A 19834-nucleotide genomic window follows, 5' to 3' on the forward strand; every position below is an offset into this window, starting at 1 on the left:
AATGGAGAGCTTCAATAGTTCTGCGTCGAATGATACATCTAATGTGACTGTTGAAACAGAAAATGATACATATTGTGTTTATGTGTGTAGTGGGCTTTTAGAGGGAAATTGAATTGTACCTACTTCCTACTTATAAAAATAAAATTTTCATTTTTGAGATCAAAGTGGAATTTATTTTGACTTTTGTATACACAAGTAGATAGTATATATAGTTTTTAGTCGCTACTAATAGATAAGTGTAGGCAACAAAAGTTATTTTCACAGACAAACGAATGTGTAATCATGTGTTCCTAATAGGTAATCCGCCAGCACAGAGAATTCAACTCCTAGAGTACGCATATACAAGGTTTTACATGAAAACAAAATCGTAAAATGTTGGCGGGGGACAGGGGAGAATGCTTTGTTGTGATTGGTGGACTGACTAATCAAAACAATGTGCGGAATGAGGGTACCGAACGGGCGTGGGCGATGATTCATTTAAAATTCCGATCACCACGATTTAGCAATGCAATTCCTTAGGTACAGCATCAGGGTCGAGAAGTGGGTCTTCGAGTTCAATGATAAAGTCTTTACTTGGTAGATATAGGTACCTACCTCCAATATCAATTTATAACCGACAGTTTCAAAATCCCATAAGTTTTGGTGGTCATGTCCCCTGCAGCATCAGGATTGAGGAGTTGAAATCCTGTGTGTCCTATATAAAATGACATTTTATATAGGACAATGTTGCAAAGTTTCTTTATCAATTAAAAAAAATACGCAAATCGGTTCAGAAATCTCGGAGATTTCTGTGTACATAGGTAGAAAAACACAACTCCTTTTTTAAAAGTCGGTTAAAAAAGTATCCTTTGTTAATCCTCTACTTGTCTGTAAAAGTCCCGTCAAAATAGGTTCTGCCGTTCCGAAGATTAGCCCGTTCAAACAGACAGACAGACAGACAGTTTTTAAAAACGTTTGATTCAGCTGTTATGGTACAGTTCAAATAACAATATTATGAGCTTGCGGTAGTTATTTCGAAATTACAGACAGACACTTCATAGAAGTATGGATTTCTATAATATATACGAGTTGTTTATACACGCTGAGGCAGTAGTTACCTAATAGGTATGTATGTAAGTGAGATTTTATAGTATTCATCAAAAGATAAGTAGGTAATCATTATCATTCAAAAAAAAATTAAAAAATATTTATTTCAGTAGGTAAAACAATTTCACATAGTGCGTAGTAATTGGGACCATCCCAGTAACTGTTTTAGTATTGCTACGAGTACTCGTGGCAGGCGACCCCGCTCTTCCATAAAATCTTATACAATAATAATTGAAATAAGTAGTTCCTTCATAAATCATATATTTACAAAAATTCATCGGTGACATCTGTCCAACTATCTGTGTGCCATCATCAATATATCCGGACGCTAGTGTGAGCGCATGCACTCGCTACACTGCTCATCACTGAGTCTATCTCTTTCTATCACAATGTTAGGTGAAATAGCATACAGGTTACCCACGTGGGCCGAGCAGTTCGGACGTGCATCCAGCGTCACCTTAAAATAAGCAAAAGATAGCAAACTAAGAGCCACAGATACAAAATCCAATAAAATAAGAGATTTACAACTCTCAATCGGATAACTTCAAGACATCTCGAGAGTGGAGAGAATTTCCGAGTCAGTCGATCGTTGTTTTCAATTTAAAACTAATTAGTAAACGACAAGGCTGCGGCATTATAAAGTGGAATCCAACGAATTAGCAAAGTGCCGCCCTTCTTGCAGCTGTATTCTGGTGCAGACATTAAAAACGGCCAATTTCGAAACTTATAGTTTACTAGCTGATGCCCACGACTTCGTCCGCGTGGATTTAGGTTTTCAAAAATCCCGTGGGAACTCTTTGATTTTCCGGAATAAATTAATAAATCCCGGGGGTGCAAGCTATCTCTGTACCAAATTTCGTCATGGTTACATGGGTAGGTCGTAAAAAGCTAGCAGACAGCCAGACAGACAGACGGACAGACACACTTTCGCATTTATAATATCAAGTATGGAAGTATGGATTATTATGAACTCGCGTTTCTCTGTCTCACTTAGTTCTGTATCAAGAATCATCAATTTATAACAACATGTTTATTAAATACTAGCTTATGGCCGCGACTTCGTCCACGTGGACTACTCAAATTTCAAACCCCTATTTCACCCCCTTAGGGGTTAAATTTTCAAAAATCCTACGTCATAATAGCTATCTGTATGCCAAATTTCAGCCCGATCCGTCCAGTAGTTTGAGCTGTGCGTTGATAGATCAGTCAGTCAGTCAGTCAGTCACCTTTTCTTTTTATATATTTAGATGAAGTATGGATGTAGGATTATTATGAGCTCGCATTTCTCTTTCTCACTTAGTTCGGTATCAAAAATCATCAGTTTATAACAACACTAACTCAAGTTCGGGATCATAAGCTTCAAAGCCCGAGATAATTGAGGCAGATTGCCTTGAGGCGGGAGCCGTTCATTGGCAAAGTTTAAAGAATCGACTGCAGGATCTCCGGTTCAAATTGGCAAGGGTTAATGTGGGCAGCAATTAAACTTGCTGATCCTCTCTCAGTTGGGAAGTGCTCCCGCGACCTAATTATCGAAGTTTGGGTGCAATTTCGACGTAATTCGCCTTTTGTTTACTTGATAAACATGTTTAGAGACATAAATTAATCTCATTTTTATAAAACACTCTTTGATTTTTCGGGATAAAAAGTAGCCTATGTGTTAATCCATAGTATAATCGATCTCCGAAAATTCCAAATTTCAACCAAATCCTATCTGCCGTTTAATAAAACACTACACTCTAATACTTACACTCTAATAAAAATTAGCACTCTAAAACATCAAATTTTACAAACGGATCTAGAAATCGAAAAATAATGTTCCCACACCCACAGTATTTTTAAAAGACCTATTCAACGATGATCGACGGTCCTACCTCATAGTGTGGAGTCACACAATGAGGTAGGATCTACCCCAAAAAAAATATTTATCACAATTTTATTTCACCACTTTGTCGGCGTGATTAATATTTGTACCCATGCTAAATTACGGATTTCTAGCACTAATAGTCTCTGCCGAGGACCCGAGGACGGACGGCCGGACAGACGGATGGACATGGCGAAACTATAAGGGTTCTTTGTTTACTACGGAACCTTAAAAATGACAGGTGAGTCCCATGAAGGCACAACAAAGTGGCGGCCATCATTTTATTTCAATAGGAAATACTTCACACCTAATCGCAAAATTTTCAACAATATTATAAATGGTCGGCGGCGTTGGACAAATTGTTTCCAAGTAGTGAGTAATGGGTTCGATTCCCGGCTGACGGCGGCTGAGCTACGAGAGGCGGCGTCGTGACGGAGTGGCGGTTCCCTCTGCCTTTGACGTTAGTCGTGACCTAGCATGAAATACAACAAAATACCTAAATTGAAAGCATTGACTTATAAATACCTATATCTCTCGACTCTAGTATCATAAGGTCGGATGTGGATTTTTGCTACTTTTCAGGAGAGCCAAAACAAAAATGCTAGGGAAATCGGGTCATAATTTCTAAACTACTAGAGATACAATTTCAGTTGTTTTTGTAATATTTAACACTTAACTGTACCTATCATTAACCATTACTAGAAATACTTTATCATTAATAAATAAAATATAAACTCACAATTTCATCAAAATGGACGATATGCGACTTTATGCTGGTAATATTCGTAACTGTGCTAAAAAATTGTGTGCATAAGTTGTAAACCGACTTTATGGCTGCAATTTTTACTATTACAAATTTGAAATAAAAGTCGGATCTATTACTTAATATTTCATAATACGTCTTAACTGATTATACATAAGTAATATTCGGACAAAAGATCACAGTAGTTATCTCACAAAAATCATTTAGGAGTTTTGTGAGATAGCAACAATGTACCTATCTGATTTTTCTGAAACTGATTAGTTAGATCTGAAACATAATAATTGCATTCGCCCGATAGTCTGACCATTGCATCCGTGTAAACCTTGTGACTTCTGAATGAATGAAAATAACATTAACAAATTCACAAATAAAGCCCATTAATTAAAAACAACGGCCAAAAATTGGAAAAAAAAATTACAAAGTAATTAGAAACCTACAGTGGGCCAAACATTTTTTGTGGAATTGCATACATGACGGTTACATCAATATAGAAATCTAAAACATGCCAACATAGCCTGATTTTCCTTATAACGATTAGGTACGTTTTTTTTTTTTTTTTTTTTTTTTTTTTTTTTTTTTTTTTTTTTTAATAGATATAGCGAGCAAACGAGCAGGCGGGTCACCTGATGTTAAGTGATTACCGCCGCCCATGAACATTTGCAGCACCAGAGGAGCCGCCGATGCGTTGCCGGCCTTTTAGGAATTTGTTGGTCCGCCCCTTGAATAACCCCATGTTATAATCTAGTGGGAACACCGCCGATGGGAGTTGGTTCCACAGTTTGCACGTGCGTGGAAAGAAGGATCTGGCGCAACGGACGGTCGAAGTGCACCAGACACCCAGATGGTGAGGGTGGAATTCCTTACGGTGGCGCGCGGTGCGGTTGTAGAAAAAAGAGGGTGGAATGAGGTCAAAAAGCTCTTCAGAGCACTCCCCATTATACAGGCGATAGAACACGCATAGAGAGCTAACGTCTCTGCGGTGCTCCAGGCTTTCCAACGAGCCGGTAAGTTTGGAGTAAGTAAAGTAAGAATGGAGGTCAACAGGTACCTACTGCAAAAGTTGGTTATATTTTACAGTGGATAATGGTTTCTCATTATGTCGTATATTGGGCGAAAGCGGGGAAGAATTTTAAGTTTATATGTACCTATAACATACTAATGAAATACAAAAAAATCTTTTTAAATTAATAACACCCAACATTATTGCGTTAGTTGTAGCCAGAATTCTGAAAATCCCCGCCGTTCTTATTTTTTTTTGATATAACAAACGGTCCTGATATATCACCTTTGTAAAGGGATGTGGTCTTTAAAAATATGTTGTGGTGCCAAATCAAACTTATCAAAAAGTTTTGTTCCTTCGCATGTTCTTGTAAACTGTGACCAATCTCTTAGTTTAGTAATCTGCATTGTTTTCAGCTGTTCCCTTTTTTTCTATTTGTGCATGGATTACATCTTACTCCACGTAGGTACATGTTGCATTTTAGCATAAAGCTTGTGATTTATCACCTTTTAGTGTGGTAATCCTTATAACAATCATAAGTAAGCCATAACGATTATCATGCTCCGATTTTGTGGTCTGATAATTGTGTCGGTCATAAGACCGACACAATTATCAGACCACAAAGTCAATTCTTCAACAATTTCGAGAATACTTTGTTTCTTCTCTAGTAGATTAATGAAATAAGACAAGATACTGTTTTATTCCTTCCGCTGCAGCTGATGTTTTCAGACCACATTAAAGTAGCAACACTGCTGGTAGCATCATGAATCGTTTTTAAGGTGCAGAAACTACGCAGGTATAAGGATTTACTGTTAGTCAAATCCGGCATTGCCACTTTTGTAATAAAAAAATACTTTCTGCTTTCTTGAAAACTCCATTGCTTCGGTTTCGACTGTTCTTTTTAACAGATACTTTTTTAAACTGTTTCTTTCGTGTTTTAGTTAAGTTTTTTTATTTTTTTACTTTCACTTTTATTAGTTGTTTAATTAATAAATTAATTTATACTACATTTATATTTAAATTAACATAATCTAAAGCTTCCTATAATTAGGTGTGTTTCGTTAGAATCACTATCATCACATATTGTAGGTGCCTTATAATTTCTGCTCTCGATTAATATCAAATTCGGTCGATTATAAGACGGGTAACGAAGAAAAAAATTGATTAGGTACTCTAATTTTTTAAGGCTACCTTAAAAACTAGGGCAATAAATTTTTGAACTGATGATTTGAACTATGAATCATAAAAAACACCATAAATGCACGGTTTTTTGCTTAGTGGGGTATTATTATAATATATGTTTAGATTTCCATGCTGTGATTTTCGTGGTCCTAAAAGATTTTCTAGTCTATATTTTCAAAATGTCTTCAGCTTTATTCTGGCTCTTTACTTTTTTCCCGCAGTTTAGTCCAAAATTTTGGTGAAATAGGATGGATCTCTTACCTATTAATCACATCAACTTTAATGTAGTCACAAACAAAAAGCTTTATTTCAACTTACTTCCATGAATTTTATTGCAAAATCATTTATATTACAAGGCAAAAAGTCTTAAATGATTCACAGTCCAAATATTAATACAAAAAATTCGAAGCATAACATCTGTTGTGATTTTACCTAACAAAATTATTACATATTTTAGAAGCAGAAGTGCGTAACTGCAGTACCAGCTAGTATTACAAATAAACTTATTTCGTAGCATAATGGTCGAACTCAAAATACATCTATCATTTTTTCTCCATTGCTTTGGTGCATACATACGCAAGTCAAAAAATATAATTATGGTTCTCCAAATTTTTAGAATGTGTTCAGATACGACATTATGCATGTGCTAGATTAGCCTCAGAAGTATAGAGACAATAGAGTCAGGAAATAACCTACTGAGAGCCTAAACCTTAGTTCGTTATCAATAAGCTAGGGCGTGGTTGTAGGTAGGAGACAAAATAAAAGATTGTATAAGGAAATAAACTGTTTTATTCAGGGAAAAACTCCCTCCAAATCAAAGTTTATCTTTACCATTACTTATTGCTTTATCATTAAATAATTTATTATTTCCTTTAAGAAAAATCTACCGCCAGTTCGTAAAAAGCATATTATCTACCGAGAGAAAGAACTGGCAAGAAAAAACTCGGTGGTGTCTATTTTGAAATACCAATTACACATTTGAACAATACATAAATCAACATACATAGTACAACAAAAGAAATATAAAATCAACAATATTCGTACCTGTAGGTATGTCACAGCTTCTTCTTAAAAATAGGAAAATTAATGATCTCTACCGTCAAAGCAGAGCCATTTATAGGCTGGGATTAACTCCCACCGTCTGTATAAAAATATAGTGATACCATGTAAAGATTAAATTCAATAGAGTCAATAGAGTTTAAACTCTACTAAATTTATATACTTCAATTTCTACATTATACTCTATTTAAATCTACAATTACTTTATTTCTAAAATATAATAAAATCATAATTAAGTTTCATGAGTTTCGCCATGTAAGTACCATAGATTTGCCATTTATAATCTGTTAATTGTTCTGTCACGTCTGTAGTATTTTTTCTATCATTTTGACGTGCCTCTGTTTACAAATAAAATGTCTATGGTTTAGAATTAATTCTTAAGCAAAATCTAAAGAGTTTAGTAGCAATTTCAAGAAATAAATAGCAACTCTAACCATTTATCTTATACATGTATTTATCTTTGCAACGAAAAGAGATAGAAATACTGGTGTCAGCTTGGCAGAAAGAGCCCGAAATGCTCATTACCTTTATGTAAAAAAGTGAGTTTGGTCGGAGGTACACATCCGACCTTATGACACTAGAGTCGAGATCTATATATTTAAAAGGAAAAGGTGACTGACTGACTGACTGACTGAATGACTGACTGACTGATCTATCAACGCACAGCTCAAACTACTGGACGGATCGGGCTGAAATTTGGCATGCAGATAGCTATTATGACGTAGGCATCCGCTAAGAAAAGATTTTTGAAAATTCAACTCCTAAGGGGGTGAAATAGGGATTTGAAATTTTGTAGTCCACGCGGACGAAGTCGCGAGCATAAGCTAGTTACTTCATATGGACAGGGTTATTGAACAAACAAAATGGCACCCGACTCATTGGTGCGTAAATGTTAATTATGCACAAATGCAACCTCAGTGACGTCTGGATTTCAAACGGGTAGTTCATTAGTATCTAAGAGGTGGCGCTGATTTATTTGGTTCCAAAACCGTAAAAAAAAATTTTGTTCGCTGTTCTTGTCATTTATATCGATGTATGGAAGTGATATTGTCAGATAATGATAATAAAAATAACAACCGAGCTGAGTTGGTTGTGTTCTGAGGCTGAGATCTATAGAGCGCACTTTGACTTTGCTCAGACTAAAGGTCTGTACGCACCTAAGCTGCGTTGCGCGTCACTGCAGGGCGCGGCATGAGCGTTAAAATATTATTTCTATCATTTTGTATGGCGCATATCGCACTACAGCGGCGCTGCACAGCGCTTCACCGCGCTTTGCCGCGCGTCGCGGCTGGGAGAATATTGTGAAGCGCAGCGCAGTAACGCTCTGTGCAGCAACGCTAGTGCGACATACCCAGCGGCGCGTCGCGTCGCTTCAGAATGCGTACGGCGCTCGGATAAGATACACGCGAATCGAGTTAAGTATTTATGGAACGTGAGCGCCGGGCTCTGTCGGTCCGAGGAAATATGTTGGCCCGCAGATTTGTGCGATGTACTGAACGGGTAAAGCTGACTTTATTTAGGGCTTACTGCCAGTCATTTTATACGTGCAGTATGTGGACGAACTACACGCAGCGGACCTACAGTGCCCTGCGCGTTCAATACAACAATGTGCTGAGGGCGGTGTTGAGGAAGCCTCGACACTGCAGTGCGTCGGCAATGTATGCGGATGCTCGCGTGGATGATTTCTACGCGATCATGCGCAAGCGTGCCGCGTCCATGATGAGCAGGCTGTTGAGGAGTACCAACACTCTCCTCAGCGCATTGTCCATGAAATTGGACAGCCCTCTATGGAGGTGCTGGAGTGGTGCGCACATAGGCGCAAAGAGACTCCCTCGGGCGTAATAAATAGGATTAGTTTTAATAGTAGTAGAATTAGTTGTTAAGTTAAGTTTAAGCTAGTAATAAGTAGGTACTAACATAGGTTAAGGAATTGTTTCTGTACTAACACACAATTATGGGTGTACTTATGCCTGAAATAAAAGTTTATTTATTTTATTTATTTATTTAATGTAACGGCGTGATAGACCTCAAAATAAATAACGTAGTTTTAATTTTTGGCACATGACGGGCCGTTGAAGTATATCCTCAAAATTCCCAATCCCCTAGGATGTCGGCTTCCACCCTTTCCCTCTTCAATGTCGCTCATCTTGCAACGTTGTTGCTCGTACGCGAACGGGTGTAAAAGTGACGCGCAAGTGACGCGAGCTGCCGCGTACTGCAGTTGTAGTGCGGTAGGCACCGTGAGCGGCCTGAAGTGACGCGCCCTGCAGTCGGACTGAAGCGACGCGGACGCGCAGCGCAGCGCAACTGCGTACAGACCTTTAAGATTGAGTTGGACATCACCGGATTAACGCAAGGGCTGTGCGGGTGTGTGGGGCGTCTCCCCAACCCAATTGCCATCTCGACCTGCCGCGTACTATATTTATACATAGATACACACCAAACAAAGAACTAAGATCAGCTGTGAAACGCGGCGGCGTGTCCCCGGAACCGATTTCCTGCGCTAATCGGGGAAATAATCCCCGGTTACTTTGCCCGGGGCACAAAGAGAACATTACTTCCTCAATAAAAACTCGCTTTATCTCCACACTGAGCAAACGTTTGCTCCTTTTTAGTATTAGCTCAATGTATTTTACAGTCTTATGTTTTAGTGCCGCTTTTTACAAGCTTTTATTACTTACTAGCTGATGTCCGTGACTTCGTCCACGTGGAATTAGGTTTTTGTAAAGTGGGTAGTCTTATGACATTGGATAATATGCAAGTGTCAGTCATGTAACGAACACGGAATAAACGGATTGTGTGAATATTCTATGCGTCTAAATTGCTTCCCTTCGCCCTCAGGACATTACAGTTTTTAAAAATCCCGTGGGAACTCTTTGATTTTCCGGGATAAAAAGTAGCCTATGTCACTCTCCAGGTTTTTATCTATACCCTTGCAAAAAATCACGTCAATCCGTTGCACCGTTCCGTCGTGACTGAAGGACAAACCATCAAACGAACACACTTTCGGATTTGTGGTTGTTGACATCAGTACCCATATTATAAATGCGAAAGTGTGTTTGTTTGTTGGTTTATTGGTTTGTTGGTTTGTCCTTCAATCACGTCGCAACGGTGCAACAGATTGACCTGATTTTTTGCATGGGGTATAGATAAAGACCTGGAGAGTAACATAGGCTACTTTTTATCCCGGAAAATTGAAAAGTTCCCACGGGATTTTAAAACCTAAATCCACGCGGACGAAGTCGCGGGCATCAGCTAGTAATATTATAAGTGGCACACACTGTCCTACATGCAATTTTATTTTATTTCAATTAGAGCTTGTGTTGAAGTACAAAATATTAGATTTATAAAAATCTTGAAATAATCCTTCCGCAAAAAAATCCTGGGGGATTTTCTAAAACGAGTATTAAAGATTTTCGAAATATCTTAAAAGATAGATGAAATATTATACCGGTATCGTATACCGCTGGCCGCTTCCGAGATATAGGGCTGATCTAAGCATTGTGCATTGTTTGTACCGGGACTAGGAAAACCAATGGAGTGGGCATTATTCTAATTTTGTTTTTAATTAGCTTATTCGAGCGAAATTTTTGAAAATCGGCAAGGGAGTGAAATTTCTTAAAATCCTGAGTCACGCACTTCTATTCATTTTTACCCGAAAACCCAAATAAATACCAATTTTCATACATATTACAACTGGAAAAATTTACGCGCTTTTGGATGGTAGAATTTCTGAAAATATTAATTTTCTCAATTTTTAACCGACAGCCTGAAAACCAATTTTCATAATTTGAAAAATGACGGACTTTCATACATCTAATCATCCCCTTTTTGACCCACTTAGGGGTAGAATTTCATAAAATATTTTCTTAGTTAGCAAATACGTTAAAAAACCTACTATGCCTTTCAAATTTCGCAGTGGCATGGGCTATGCGTTGACAGGACAGTCAGTCAACCAGGACAAGTATTCTTAATTTGTATAGATATAAAGATAAATACGCGAGCGCCTCCGAATTTCCTTCGCAGACATTTATTCATTTTTATTTTATTTTATTTAATAGGAAGCCAACGGTATACAAAGAAAACTAATTATGACGACTTATATAAACTTAAGACTATCAATGTACTCACTTACAGACTAACTCAACATGCTTAAGGAGACTCAGTTCAGTGCTTTCTTCATACAAACGTAGGAGGGAAATTACAACAATATTCGATATTGTACGCACAAAACTAAAGGTTCGTCCGCACCTGAGCGGCGCGGCGCGGCGCTTCAGCGAGCTGCACGTCGCGGCACAGAGCGTCAAAATATCATTTCTATCATTTTGTATGGCGCATATCGCACTAGAGCGGCGCTGCACAGCGCTTCACCGCGCGTTGCCGCGCGGCACGGCTGGAGAGAATATTTTGAAGCGCAGCGAAGCGACGCGCAGTGCAGTGACGCTAGTGCGACATACCCAGCGGCGCGGCACGGCGCTTCGCGCTCGTACGCGAACGGGTATAGAAGTGACGCGCAAGTGACGCGAGGTGCCGCGTACTGAAGTTGTAGTGCGGTAGGCACCGTCGAGCGGCCTGAGGTGACGCGTTCTGCAGTCGGACTGAAGCGCCGCGCCGCGCCGCTCAGGTGCGTACGAGCCTTAAGAATTATATCGATTTATCTCGTCTTTATCTAGGTTTATTGATACATAAAACATTGAAAGAAATATTGATTTAAAAGTTACGAGCCTCAAAATATTATTTTATTAGCCTATAAAGCCTATTTTAACACTAAATTAATGACAACTTTGGGCGTAAATAAATAAGATTAGGGATATAAATAAATAAATAAATAAAATAAAATTGATTTATTTCAGGTTAACATACCCATAATAACAATTTTGAAATTAATAAAAGTAAAATAACAATACATAAAATAATTAATAAATAAAAATAAAATTAAATATCTAGTACCTTCTCTCCGGCATTGGTACTGGAACATGTCTTTCACAGCAATGCCGAAGATAAGGACAGTCGAGTCGGGCTGCAATCATCTGCAGAATGGTGTTGGGGCTTTCCCGCACTCTGCGCACCAACGACGCGCACCGCTAGCGTACATTAGTATAGAAGCAGTCGATGCGCGCGTCCGCAAACATGCCTGAGGCGCTGCAGAATCGGGGCAACCCCATCAACATTCTGAACGCATTGTTGTAAAGGACCCGGAGGTCACTGTATCGTTTCTTCGTGTAGTTAACCCACAGGCTGCACGTGTATAAGGACGTACAATACGCTCTTGATATGAAAATTGAGATATGAGATATGAGATATGAAAATTCTAAAACAATTTATCATTAGACGTAGTTTATTTATTCATTAGTAGAAATAACTTTACTTTGCAAACATAAATTCAGCAGTTTTTTCCCAAAAATACTTTTCCTAAACCCTTTTCACGCGCTTGATTTCGGTGAAAATCATCGTGCCTCTCAACTTTCTCATACAATGTCAAGTGAAAAGCAAACATGTTACCCACGTGCGCTGCCAATTTCGGTCGAGCGTCCTGCGTCACCTTAACTAGAACTTCTAAATAGTATAGCTTAAAGTAAGACATTCTTTGCGTACCTAAAATCTATGACAATTAAATTAATTACCTACTCAATAAGTTAAAAAGTACAATAATTCTTACAACTAACAATAAAAACTACAATTAACAATAGTACCCTACAATTTCAAAATGACATCATCTAGTAAGATGATACTTATATTATTTTAAAGCCTTTAAGCAACTTATTGGGTGTTCTTCGTAGCTCGTGGTCCTATTTCAGTAAACGATAGCCTCTTAGTCAGACCGCTTTTCGTTCACGTGCATCGACCCGGTGCCCAGTAAATCTATACTAATACTGCAGACATAGCCATTATACGTTAGTACCATAACATTTTATGAAATAGGTACATTTATGGTTTGTTAGGGTTCCGTACCCGAAGTTGCCAACGGGAACCTGTTACTATGCCTCCGGTGTCCGTCATTAATTGAGACCTGTAATTTTTTTTCATGTGCCAAAATTGTAGTAATAAAGTAATAAGAAATTGATTAACATTGGAAATGCTTATCTCTAAACAGATACTTCTTCCAGCTTCCCATTCAAGGTTGTAGCCATGACTGAAGCCTCCCACCAGACATACAATTTAAAAACTACAGAATTCCAAATTTCCCCTGCCGGGAACCGAACCCAGGTCCTCTTACAAAACACCAGATAAGATCACAGCACTCACCACTGCACCTGGAGGTCGACAAAACTATTCGAGAGCGTCGATTGTGTTTGTACAAGAGAATCCTACGGGTGATCTCTCTCTGGTCGTGTCAGATTTCCGTCCCATCGAGGTATGTGAGTGAGGGCGTATACATGTGTTTGTACACACATTTTGTACTTAGACTATAATATCTCCCACGCAGTTCGCAAATTTCAATGAAGATTGGCTGCCGAGGCTATATAAAGAGGCTGGCGGGAAGTGGCTGGGTGAGGAAGGCTGAGGACCGGCGGGGTGATTACGTCAAAAGTTGCAGTAGCGACAGCAACGCGACAGCAGTAACAATGCGACAGTTCATTAGCTGTCTCTTTTCTTCTTATTATTATTTTGTTTTGTGGCTATTGCTGTCTCTCTCTAGCCGCTGTTACGTGTGACGTTTGACAGCAATGATCGCGAGAGTTATGCCTGCCTGTGTGGCGCTCTTTAGAGAAGGCCTATGTCCAACAGTGGACATTCACAGGCTGATGATGATGATGATGATGATGATGGCTGCTGAGGCCGAAGTTCAGTCGGAAGGACTAAGGAATTAGAGAATCAGCGACATTAACACAACATTAAAACTTCACAAAATTTTCATACACAAGAAAATTTAATTCCTTTAGGATAAGAACACACAAAGAAACTTTGTTGTAACTTGTAAGAGAAACTTGTAACAGCAAAGTTCCTTTATCAACAATTGAAAACCTTTTAGCGAGTACGTATTGTCTTCTTTTGAGACAAATTCCGAATTTATCGCAAAGAGATCAGTCAGCTCCAACTTCGTGGTATGTAACTTACCTATTTCCAAAGTTCATTGCATTTTTTCTGTAAAAACAGGTCCATGGTAAAAATCTACTCTACTGTATTGTTATATTTGTGTTTGTACTAATAATATTGTATTGTATAAAATGGGTACAATAAACGATAATGCTACAAAGTCGCGGGCATCATTAATATATATATATAGCTGCTCGTGCTGATTCACTGATTGACTGACTGACTCACTCATTGATCACCTCTTCTGAACATTTTTTGTATGAAAAAATTTTTTTTGACTGATGGTTTCGTATAGAAGACAAAAATTCATTCAGAGGGAAAATACGGAGAGCTGATGATTGAGGATTTCGGAGACGGGTGAAGAGCACGCTTAAGGTATTGAAGATAGGTGGGGGGTGCTTGAGCAAATGTCACTCGAAACGTCATCCAATTGCCAATGAGCTGAAAAAAAATTCAAAATGGCGAAAAAAAGATGGCCGCCATACAAACTTCGTCGGCGTCTATCGCGGAGAGTATAAAAGATGGAAGAGTAGTTTCTTTGCAAAAGATGATCAGGATCCGAAGGTCTACTCGATGAATAGAAAAAAATTCAAAATGGCGGAATTTATTTTTCCATAGAAAATGTATGGCAAATAAAGTTTTTTCACATTTTGAAAAACCAACGCTGCATGCTCGCGGACCACTTCAGTGGTCCGCGCACCCAAGCACCCTACTAGTCTAGTATATTATAACTACTATGAATTACATGAATTCTTTGCTACGATTCTGTAACTATAAAACATCGAGTAACTCCTAGTTCCCCGCGGCTAACAATAACATCTTCAGCCAGATACGGCGAATACAATCACGAAGATAACGGCTTCGCCCGCCGGCGCTCACTAACTCATATTTCTATTACTGTAAATCGCGGTAACGGCAAAGCGACTCCCTTATTCGTACTTTACGATATCACATGAAATATAAAGAGTGGAGATAAAATATGTAACTCGATTTCCGGTGTGGGGACTTTTATGTGACAAACTGTAATTTTGCAGATTTTCGCTAGAACCTATAACCATTTTATTCCGAAACTGGCTTATTCCTGCGACTTCGTCCGCGTGGACTACAAAAATTTCAAATCCCTATTTCACCCCCTTAGGGGTTGAATTTTCAAAAATCCTTTCTTAGCGGATGCCTGCGTCATAATAGCAATCTGCATGCCAAATTTCAGCCCGATCCGCCCAATAGTTTGAGCTTTGCGTTGATAGATCAGTCAGTCAGTTAGTCACCTTTTCCTTTTATATCTATACTAGCTTATGCTCGCGACTTCGTCCGCGTGGACTACACAAAATTCAAACCCCTATTTCACCCCCTTAGGGGTTGAATTTTCAAAAATCCTTTCTTAGCGGATGCCTGCGTCATAATAGCAATCTGCATGCCAAATTTCAGCCCGATCCGCCCAATAGTTTGAGCTTTGCGTTGATAGATGGTGGTTAGTGTCGATGCAGTTTGAGATGAAAGCGGGCTAACCTGGAAGGGTATGGCAGTTTTTAAAACTATGATGAAGTTTTGAAAATCTAAAAGTTCTCACAGGATTTTTAAAATAATAAGAATCCATGTGGAGGGCATCTCGCGTGGATTATAAAAGGATCTATCTTTAAAAAAGTTTAGATTTTTTTTCGTTTTTAAAGCTACAAATCGACATCTGATCCACTTAATCGTTGAACATCCTAACATTAATGCCGGCCATATATCAAGAGCTAGCTTTGCAGTATCAAGTAATTATTACCCAACAGCTATTGAGTTCTCAACTTAACACCGATAAATCAAAGCAATGTGGACTTAATGTCAAGTGCAATAAAGGCTACGGGTGTTTGTGCAAGCATAGGTCAGTAGAACACGCCAGACAACGCGGAATAAGTTTGTTTTAGCGATGGCCATGATCGCTAATTTTAAATAATTTTCATTTGTAGATAACATTATTATTTTTCACAGCGATTTCACAGGTGATTTTTCACAGAAAGTGATTTTACAATTTTCGCGCAAACAATCGCTTGCTAAATTAATTAGCTAGGAATTATATGACCAAGATCATTTCAAGCCCTAAGTATACGTCGTGGTTGGATTTTCAAAAATCTTTTCTTAGCGGATGTCTATGTCATAATAATATCTATCTGCATGCCAAAGGACCATGGGCATTTTTGTATGGACCCTGGCCTGATAACCAATAGAGTTCTAATGTATGTTTGTATATTTGGACCGTGCCCCCCACTGTGTTTACCTTTGTGAAATTTTGCTTTATGAATATTTTCACATGACTACCTACCTACGAAACGACCTCTACCTACGAAACCTACGTACGTACCTACGAAAGCAAGTGTTACTCATATGAAAAATCATTTCACATGATTTTTCACATGCTACCTGTGAAATGGCCCACCTAGCGTTGCTTCCTGCGCTTGACGAGCATCGACTGCACAAACATTTGACTAGCGCTATCTGCACACTGCTGAATTAGGGTTGTTTAACATCTTCACTGCGCTAAAGCCTATTTTAGTAAACTAAAACACGTTACGAAGTTTAGAGCAAGATAATTTAGTTCTTTGAAATGTGTAAAGAAACAATTTTACTTTTTTAGGGTTCCGTACCTCAAAAGAAAAATGGAACTCTTATAGGATCACTTTTTTGTCTGTCTGTCTGTTAAGAAACCTACAGGGTTTTCCGCTCTGCCCGTTGACCTAGAATCATGAATTTTAGCAGGTAGGCAGGTCTTATAGCAAACATAAGGAGAAAGAAAATCTGAAAACCGTGAATTTATGGTTACATCACACAAAAAAATTAAAATGTGTTCATGAACAAATAATTAGTATTTTCAACTTTTTTAGTAAGATAAGATTACTATACCAAGTGGGGTATCATAATATGAAACTTGTAAATTCTAAAACAGATTTTCATTTATTTTTATGCATAATGGTTTTTGATTTATCGTGCAAAATGTCGATAAAATACGATTGTAGTACGGAACCCTCAGTGCGCGAGTCTGACTCGCACTTGGTTGGTTTTTTTACATGGTAGTTTATTGTGATAAGATTTTTCGTTACTATTAATAACTTGCCTCCATTAATAGGTACTTAATATAAAGTAAAGCACTTTGACGAAGCCTCAAAGGTTAATTAATGTATTATATTCTAATGATAATAATTAGGTATGTTGATAAAAAAATTTGTAATTTTAAAACTTCAATGAATTGGCTGAGCGAAAGTTTTAAAGCTAAATTTAGTACTATAAGGGTTTTTTTTAAAATTGATCACTTTTAAGACTTGATTGCAATTGGGTATTTGACTACATCAAAAATAAATTACTTCTCAGTGATTATTAAATAGTGGGTCTTCTAAAATACGTAAAATCCACGTCCTTTGTTGGTTTTAAGTGTAATAACCATTTTATTAATTATCGATTAAACTAAAAAAAGCACGTTAAAAAATTGTGACGTCACACACCGGTATTTCATAGAATCTCGCATACTAAACGCTTGTTGTGACGTTTGATAAAAAGTTACTGATTTGACTAGTTGTCAAATACCGTATTTCACCTGGTTGGAGCGGGCCGTCGATACAAATGTAGATAAATGCCGTTTGGTCGCGTCGACGTCGTCGTGTCAAACCTAGCGCGGCCTGCAGGCGGCTCATTACGTGCCTAGACTTCTATTGCTGCATACACACAGCTCGAAGTAACGACTTTATTGCGCATGCAAGATCCGCTATGTTATTTGTTAAAATTTTCGTTTGTGATCCTAGCTTGTTCTGGTTTCAAAGGAGCGTGTGCACGCAAAAAAAAAACGGGTTCTTTAGCATGAGTTAGATACCAAAGTGACGATCGTGACAAATGCATCGTCTTAAATATCTTTACTTTCAACTGTCTTTTCCTGCATGTTTAGCAGTGGGAGGGCGGGTGGTGTATTGACATGCTGCATGTTGCACCATACAGATTTGATCTGTTTCAGCCGATTATAGCGAATTAAGCTTCTGGTTCATTGTACAGTGCGACAAGGCTATAATCGGAACTAACGTTGCAGTCAAGTGTCTCCTTTGTTCTTGTTTGAATATTCTAAGCCTTTGTTCCCCGACAGCGCCCCCCTGTCAATGTCATTGAAGTGCCAAGACAGCCTTGTCGCACTGTTATGTTTAGTTCATCAAGCTACGCGCCCGTATGTCCCCGTAGGTTTAAGGACACAGTGACGGCGCTACAGCGTAACTCTGAACCGAACGAGGGCGGAAAATTAAAGCTCACACCTCCAGAACGGGTTTTAATTGTACCGCACATACACCTGCCAGCCGATTTAAGGTCTACACACACGACCTGCATTGAAACTATAAGTCGACTTTAATTTTTTTTAAATACTTGCCGATGCCCGTGAGTTCTTACGCGTGGATTTAGGATTTTAAAAATACCGTGGGAATCCTTTGATTTCCCGGGATAAAAAGTAGCCTATGTCACTCTCCAGGTCTTAAACTATACCCATGCAAAAAATCACGTCAATCCGTTGCTCCGTTGTGACGTGATTGAAGGACAAACCAACAAACCAATGAACCAACGAACAAACAAACAAACACACTTTCGCATTTATAATAGGGGTAATGATACTTCAACAGCGAGCAAACGAGTTAGCGGCTCAGTACCCGTAGTACAAGATTTTACGTCTCACCAAACCAAACCAAATTCGAGAGTCGAAATACTTCCGCGTTACAGTAAAATGGACCTAAACAGCCTTGAATTGAAGTCAAATATTCAATGCCACTGATTTTAATTTCGCAATGTTTCCGCTTGGAGCGCTGGCTGTAGAAGTGTAGACAAACTTGAGCTTTAAAACAGGACATTTAAGATCCAGTTTACTGTAACGCGGAAGTATTTCGACTCTCGAATTTGGTTTGGTTTGGTGAGACGTAAAATCTTGTACTACGGATACTGGTCATCTGATATTAAGTAATTACCGACGCTCATGAACATTTGCGGCTCCATTTGCATTTCTTAAAAAGCCGACAATATTGTATTGCCGGCTTTCTTTTTATCACCGGGCCACTGCAGAGCGCAGATCACTTCTAAGAATGAGAAGAGTTTACTACGCTGTCCAAGTGTGGATTGGCAAACTTCACACACCTTTGAGAACATTATGAGAGACCTCAGGTATGCAGATCTCCTCACGATGTTTTCCTTCACTATAAACCAAGTGTTAAATCCTTAAAACGTATTTAGCCCGAAAAATTAGCGGTGACCGCACGGGATTAAATATTGATTTGAATCGCTAATCGTTACTTAAGATTTAGTTAAATCGAGACAAATTAATGTGAGAGATATAGCTCTCTCTCTCGTTTTAAACTTAAGTAACGATTAAGCGACTCTGAGTGCGGCTGTTAGCCACTTTGATTGGCAGTTAAATACAATTAAACTGCAATTTTTCAATCGGCTTTCAGTCCAAAAGCACAGCGTCTGTGTAGACCCTAAGCAGCAGTTACCGTTTTTAAAGGCTTCACACTTTACTATTGCGCGGACTTAATTGGAAACATGACGGTAGTTTTACTTTGTTCTAAAATTAACATCTTGGTAATGTATATAATAAACATACCAGAAGTGAAATTAAATATTAATCACAACGCGCAGAGGCTTATCGAGAGTTTTACTTTTTATAATAACCTAACAGCAATATTAACTTGATTAGGGCACAATAATTATTATTGCAACCACTCAATCAAAATGACGACCTCAACACAAAAAGCATTTAACAGTCGGTCGAGTGTCGAGTCGGAACGAGACTAGCTTAAAAACCATCAACCACCCGTATTTATAATCGACTCAAGATGGCTTCCCC

At 38.4% G+C, this 19834-nt stretch overlaps 1 protein-coding gene and 1 long non-coding RNA gene across 2 annotated transcripts in view; one reads left to right on the forward strand and one right to left on the reverse strand.

The window, feature by feature from the left end:
- Nucleotides 1-19834, forward strand: part of side-II (sidestep II) — a 667447-nt gene that overhangs the window by 114550 nt on the left and 533063 nt on the right. The gene's annotated exons all lie outside the window — the stretch shown is intronic.
- LOC138402698 (uncharacterized) overlaps nucleotides 6664-19834 on the reverse strand; it is a 461836-nt gene continuing 448665 nt past the window's right edge. Inside the window, exon 2 of the long non-coding RNA XR_011237045.1 lies at nucleotides 6664-7409. This is a non-coding gene — a long non-coding RNA (uncharacterized lncRNA). The remainder of the gene's footprint in view (nucleotides 7410-19834) is intronic.

The sequence above is a fragment of the Maniola hyperantus genome, chromosome 1 (assembly GCF_902806685.2).
Source record: "Maniola hyperantus chromosome 1, iAphHyp1.2, whole genome shotgun sequence".
Lineage (NCBI taxonomy): Eukaryota > Metazoa > Arthropoda > Insecta > Lepidoptera > Nymphalidae > Maniola > Maniola hyperantus.